Genomic DNA, 7779 nt, shown 5'->3' on the forward strand with positions numbered 1-7779 from the left:
AGCAGATAAACATGGATCAAGTATTAAATTTGCATGTTGGTGAGATTTCTTTTAATTATTTTTCACATATTTGCCAGTATCGCTGTTAACAAATTGCAGCAAAAGGAGCTTAATTATCCGCTCTGCTGTGTATTACAGAGAATTTAGGATTCACTGTGACTTTCATTGTCTGACAGTGGAATCAAAACTGAACTGGGAGCTTAACTAGGTTTGTGAGATACATTACATCATTAGCGGCTCATGAGTCATAAGCGCAGATGATGCTCATATATTTCATGAATGACTTTTGAATGTCAACCAAGCATCATTAGAGGGGCAAAGAAGAGCGCCGCGCAGATGCTTTTCACCCACGTTGTCTCTGATGCACCTGTCCCCGCCGTATGTCAAGTGCTCCGACCGTTCCAAACCGAGCTAAACAAGGCAAACGGATCAAGATCAGTGCCAAAGCAGGTGTGTGACAGTTCCACCTGTGTTTCACCAGGCATTCGCTTCCCTTTCTCATGCCCAGATAAAGAGTCTGATCTCTGGCAGAATAAAAAGGATCTGTCAGCTCCTGGCAGGCTGGAGTTATCCAAAGAATCAGACTCCCACAACACCCACCTGCTCTCCCCAGATGATGCTGACAGGGCGGCGGGTTGGAGGGCTTCAGGCATCTTAGACTTCTACTTACCAGTCAGCCTGTTAATAACCGTTGTTTCTGATTCTACATTTACCTTGTATTTCTGTATTTTCACTTTTCCTTTTCCTTGTGGACTAATTAGAGATGAGGTGAAAGCAAAACTCCAATCTGGAGACATGTTTTCACCTTTGCATCAGTGTTTTGTCGCATGCGAATGCTGGTGTTTGATGCATTTCTAGTTGTAATTGCTGTATAAGTTGATGCTCAGTAGTCCTTGGGGTATGAACTCATTTTCATTCCATCATTATGTAGATGTGTGCGTTCATTTGTTGCCTTTGTTCACTGAGACTGTGTCACCATTAGCACACTGTGTATTTATCCTTTGCATACGGAGGGCTTTTAGTAATAATAATGTCTCAGAGATGTGAAAGTGTAGACTGCAAAGATGTACATGAAAGATGAATACTTTTCACATCAAACTAGAGTCTAAAGTTCTCCATCAGTATGTGCAGTCAGGAAGTGCGGCTGCAGTATGCATGAAAGACTATTAGTCCAACTTTTCCAGATTATAAAATGCGCAGAGGAGAAATCTTCCACAAAAAAGTTCAAAGTGGAGAAAAAGCAGCGTGACCTTGCGTGACCTTGGCTGTAACGGGACGTACTTTTCTCATAAGGCCTGGGTAAAACAGTGAACCAGCCCTTTAATGACATCACATCAAACAGTTTAATTCATATGATGAATCTGCAAAATGTGCACTATGAGCTATATGCCTTTGGAAACCACTGCGGGATGTGTGTGTGATGTTTAATTCATTCATTTAAGACATATATGTGGGGATAGAGAGACAGTTGATGTTTTTACAAAGACAAATTAACTTTTCATCCAAAGTGGTTTCAAAAAAATCAATCCAATGCAGGAAGATGTGTTTAATTTATTCATGCTGTCTGTCCATATTACAGACAAGCAACATCACGCACACTCATGCACATCAAAAACTTACTTACTTGCTGCGTGCAATAAATAAAAGCACTGCAATTAAAAACTTGCCCGCATCACCAATTCTGAAAACTCCTGCATCAGACTCCCCACATATCATAACATGTGCAGCATTTGCCAGAATTTAAATGCATTAATTATGCCGCTCTGCACCTTATGTGCACATCACATCTGCACATACATTATACATAAGATTCCTTATCACTGCCTGACATATGGGAACATTTATGCTGACAAACACATGACTCAGACTATATAATCTTGGCACATACAGAACCATCATGTGACTGAAGGTATCTGCATACTGTAGGTGAGCAGTAGACAGGGAATAGCCCGACCTTCAACTCAGTTCTTTACAAGTGAAATTTATATTTAAGCTTGTTGCCTTATGCATGTACGTTGATTTGAGACATTCAATATATATCTATGAACATCAAAGCAAAAATAATTGGCCTCACTTTTCAATTAAGTTGAAATCTGAAAACATAAATAAATTATATCCTCTTTTACATATGATTATGATATAGTAACTCTCTCGCTCTTCAGCGCTACACTGGTGTGGTGAAAATCATCTCTCAATACGAAGCATTTGCTCGGAAATTGTCCTTTCTTGGATGCATTAAAAATTGATCAAACTCCTTAAAATGGCATATTTTAAATCATTTTGTCGAGAACAGAAATTATCATTGCGTCTGGAAAAGCAACCTCATCATGAATGTTTATCTTCTGGTATGGCACTGGGGGTTGGCTCGAGTTCAGAATTAAAGAAAAAAACTATTAAAGTCAACAAAGTGAGAGTAGATTTTTACTCAGCACTTGTTCCTGAAGTGTTTCCTTCATGTCCGTCATTATTGTGTGAGTTGTCCATCAAAGGCGAATGCCATTGACCCAGTTGTGGTTGAGACAGAGTTTATTGCTGGCGCTTAAGACCCTTATTTTGTATGCAAATGCTTTGTATAGAAATTGACACTGAACATTAGTATTAAATCAATTAGCATATTTGCATGCATGTTTTCTTGTGATATCTTTCTAAAAAGGAGAAGCACAAGTATAGATCCAGCGCCACATATGCACAGATAGCGCTGATGATCTTTCACGATCGTCCTTTTGTCTCTTTACTGAGGACGCAGAGAGTGCAGGCAGCATTTCAGCCAGTATCCCAGAGTGGACCTCTGTTTTCCCAACCAACGTGTTTTGTATTTCTTTATTTTATTCTCTTCCCGGAAGATTTTGTTGTTGCGGAACAAGGTCAGAGCCCAGAATACTGCAGGGGGAAACATGTTAAGTGAGCCTGGAAGAGTGTGTTTGATGGATGCTTGGCAGGTTTGGAGTGGAGCGCCTCAAGACGTCTCACGCACACACACACGCACACACACACTCTGCCACTGACTGGCGTGCACTGCTCTTTTCATGAGGTGGTGGAGGGCTGCACGGCCCGGCACATGGCATCAATCAAGAATGCTCATGTGAATTTAGTGATACAGCAGGGGGATGAGTTATTTTTTCTTCAGGGTTTTGTTCTGGGATAAACGTGTTGTTGGATCTTTCCTGGCTTGTGTAATGTTGTTGAAGTGGAGGGGAGCTAACATCACAGTGACTGAGCAACACTGGCCTCTATAGGCAGCCGGGGGAACAGGCGCTAACATGAGGAACTCCATTATTAAAAATAACAAATCTCCCTCTGTCTCCCTCTCTTTGCATGTGAGTTTCACGTTGTATTTGCGCGCGTGTCATCCTTTTTTATTTGTTTGTGAACATGTCAGCGCATGGCGGCGCTGGCACACGTCTGTTCTCTTTGTGGCTGTGTTTGTTAATGTCACTCAACACAGCCAAATTGAAGGTGCCATTGTTAGTGCCGGAGGGCAACGGGAGCGAATTCGACAGCTTGACAGCTCTCATTAGCGTATTAGACACAAACAGTGGCACAGATGCTCCCGGTCAGTCCTTGGTCAGCCTGGAGCTTCGCTTAACGGCCTGCTGACAGGTGGCTTTGTGGCACTCTGTCTCATGGTTGACAGGGTGGCAAAGCAGGAGCTCATCTTCAATAGACTGCTGGGATCGCCAAGGACGGTAGATTTTTCACAGACATGAACACTGGTAGAGTGTAATGAAATGAATCGTGAGGGTTTTACAAACACGCAACCTGTTACAGTCAAAAAATATACAAATATATAAATGAGAGGAAAGAGAGGGAGACGGATTCACATGAGTTTCATGGGTCTGTGACTGTTTGCATGCAGTATCAGGCATGATTAGAAAAAAGTGCACAGTAAATATTTATACCACAATATCTGCCAGAGCAGATGAGCCGCTTGTGCTGAAAACAGAGTCTCTTTTGTTTTCATGTTTATTAGGAAGCAACGTCAGTGAACAATGACGTGAGTACACACTGATCTGTGTGCTCTGTGAAATGCATGTGCACAGCGTTTTCATTCACACAGCCTCGAAAACACACACACACACCCACACACACAGTCAAAAGGGTTCTGGTCCAGTGGTTCCCTTTGGAGTGAAATTTTGCTTTTTACTGTAGCTATTGTCATTTGTTACGGCACAAAGCTCAAAAGTTCGGTTCTCACTTTCACTCCTCGCTGGCCTAAAAAAAAATCAATGCCGGAGGCTGAAAAGTTCTGTTAAACTGAATGAAAGTTAAATGATTTTTCCAGCACACCTTTTGAAGTTTTCGCAATGCCTCAAAGGGAAAAATAGAATGGGACTTACAAGTTATACAGTCAATGAGGAGCCTGTGCAGGCAAATAGTTTGAGAAAAAGAAGTGGAGGTGGACCAAATGAAAGAAAGAGAGAATGTAGGCAAACAGTGAGGAAGACTTGCCTTGTGCAGAACTTTCCCTTTTCTGTGTAACTGAATCATCCTTTGCATTTCTGTGCATGCAGGAATCTATTTCAAAAAAGCCACAGTCATCTGGGCTGAAATCACCAGAACAGAATGTAATCCTGGTTTCTGCCCTCGATGTGAAAAAGTCTGAGGGGCAAGTGCTGACTGACAGCTTACTTGGGGTAGATCCATCCATCCATCCATCCATCCATTTTCTATACCGACTATCCCTTTTTGGGGTTGGGGTTGCAGGGGGGCTGGAGCCTATCCCAGCTGGAGCTGTCAACAGGCAAGAGGCGGGGTACACTCTGAACTGGTCGCAGGGCAACATATACACAGAAAACCATTCACACTCACACCTAAGGACAATTTAGAGTCACCAATTAACCTAATGAGCATGTTTTTGACTGGGAAGAACATGCAAAGGCCCCATCCGACCAGGGGATCGAACCAGCGACCTTCTTGCTGTGAGGCACACGCACTACCTGCTGCTCTACCGTGCCGCTCGTACTTGGGGTAGATAAGAAACAAAAAGATTCAAGGTTTGTTTATAACGTTTAAAACCAAATAAGAGAGCTCTTCTGAAGAGGTTAATGTTTTTGAAATATGTTAGATGGACCATTTAGAAAACTAATGAGCAGAATAAATCAGTGATGTGGAGGATAAGATGTCATCATCATTTCTGGGATGTGGAATGAAAGTGTGGCTCCACTTTAAAAGTAAAGGAAATGTATTCACTTAAATAAAAATAAAGTCAATTTATCACTCACATTATGGCCAAGACTAAATAACCTGCCAGCATTCCTACCTTTCTCAGTTTGGTGAAATCCCATCAACACAGGATTTTTTTAGATCAAAAGTGAAAGATACGATGTGAACCATTTTCTATTGAAACAGTAAACAAATTGCTAATATAAGTGCCAAGACAGCAGGACGGAGTTTCACATCTCACATAACCCTCATGAATGGACCTCATAAAGAACTTGCTATGCATGCTGGGGGGAGGAAAACAAGAAGGGAATGACTCAGATTTGTCATGTTTACCTCTGGTCGCCAGAATAATTCTCTATCTAATTCTCTTTCCAGCCCGGCAGGTTTAATGTAGAATCCAATCATCGGCATCCACTTTATTTCAGAGGAACAGCAATGCTGAAGAGGGTGGGGGAGGGAGTGAAAGCCATTTGTGATACTGGAGTGCAGTGAAATAACTGCGCTTTGGAGGAACAGCGATGTTGCAAGAACACAAATCTAGGTAAGGACGCTCGTTATTTGAGAGGCCTTCCTCCGAATGTACAAGGGCAGAGGTTAGTTATCCCCAGAGGGCTGGGTCAGCTGCAAGTCCATGCAATTTCCCCTTAATCCACTCTAAAGATTAATGTCAAATCACGGTACTACGTGCATGCTATGAACTCCCATTGTGACGGCGGGAGGCCGTGTGCGCGGTACAGCCGGCATGCATGTGTGTGCCTGTGCACTTACCGTACACCTGCAGGAAGCGCATTTACTCAGAGCTCACTGAAATTCCAGGAAAGAAAATATTTTGACCCTAGAAGTCCTTCCTTTCAGTCCCTCGAAGAACATCATCCAGACCGAACGGCCCTGACGAAGGCCTCTCTTTCGTCACTGCCCAAGGAAACAGAAACAAATCACATTTCAGCTAAAGTTTTTTTTCCCGCATTTCTCTCTCACATTCGACAAAATACTGTAATTGTGCAAATCAGCTCTTGTCAGCGGCAATGATGCAAGACGCCTTGAACTCGAGAGTGCTGCTGCCAAAATGAACTGTCCTCATTGATTAACATTATCCATTACCCCTGCACTCCTTTGTGGAACATTATTGCAAATCTAGACAGGGAGAGAGATGCTGTTTACCTTGGCAGTCTAGCCTGCTATCTGTCATGTGCTGGAGCAGATTGGTTGAGAACTACAAATAGCATTAACTGACAAAAAAATTACATTCAGATATTTATTGCATGTAGCCACATTTTGATGCAATGACCCTATGAATCATGCTAGTGATAGCATTATCATGTACTGTAATTATGCACACAGCCTGCTCTATCATTATGCACAGTCATGCACGTGGTTGATTAAAGGTTTGTTTACAGATATGAATAAGCCACGGTTTCACTGAATGCTAATTGGCAGACTTAAACGAGAGTGTGAGTTATTATTTAAGTTGACAGCTTTGTGTATTTGTGCACGCGATATGTTTGCGCCGCACATGGCTATTGACAGAGCACTCTGGGTAAAAACTGCTTTGCTCACGAGCCAAAGTCAATAGCAAGAAATTAAGACAGTAAACAAAAGCAACAAACATTCGACCACCCGGGTGGATGAGTCTGAGAACATGAAGCAGGATGGATTTCAGGATTGTGCTCCCAACTTTATATGACAAGTAATAACATCAATATTTATTGTAGGGTCTGATGGCATTGTTTGTGGTGGGCACCGGGCGCCGGGATCATTCCCAATCCTTCATTCCTTTTTAACAGATTGCGCTGGCAATGAGAGCGCAGACGCGTGGCAGCAGGCCAGGTGATGACTCGGCGCTGATGGATGTGGCAGCCATGACGAGGGGTAACCAGCTTGCCACGGCTATCGGGATCACAGCAAACAATGTCAGAGCTCCCCACGACTTGTCAGGGGAACAGCATTTTACTAGCTGGCAACACTGAGCATTCACTTTGTAGTGAGACATGATCCACCACTCGCACTGAGCATGGCACTAATACCACAGGTATTACACACAATATATTTAGCTAAATAATAGGATTTGACAGCATGTCAGGGCCAAGAAACTCTGCCTTCACTGCAGTGAAGCTCTGTCTATACAACACTAGAGCTTATAGTGAGTACTTCAATAATGAACGTTTCTATTTGACCAAGAATCAGAGAAGTTTCTGCAGTGACCTACTTCATTCTCTCCTCAAAATACCAAAAATAGCATTTTAGCAAGGATTCCCAAGGTGGACATCAAAGAAGTGAGTGAACTCAAAGGATTTAATTTAGTGAGAGACCATTGTGAGTGGCTCGGTGGTGAACCGTGTATTTTCCAGCTCATTCATAACACAGAGCGCTCATCCTTCTGCAGCAAATTACTGTCTGCATTTAAAAAACTGTTCAGGCCAACGGATGTGGAAGATGATAAAATGATTCATACATGACATTCATACAAACAGTGTAGTGTCATAAATAGACAAAGAAGATATATCATGTCAGATAGTGAGCTTCAGAGCTGCTGGTATGGGGGTTTATTTCCAGTGTTCAAGCTAAGCTAAGCTGACCAGCTGCTTACTCCAGCTGCATACTTGCAACACATAGCCT

Source organism: Chaetodon trifascialis, chromosome 6, assembly GCF_039877785.1.
Source record: "Chaetodon trifascialis isolate fChaTrf1 chromosome 6, fChaTrf1.hap1, whole genome shotgun sequence".
NCBI classification, from domain to species: domain Eukaryota; kingdom Metazoa; phylum Chordata; class Actinopteri; order Chaetodontiformes; family Chaetodontidae; genus Chaetodon; species Chaetodon trifascialis.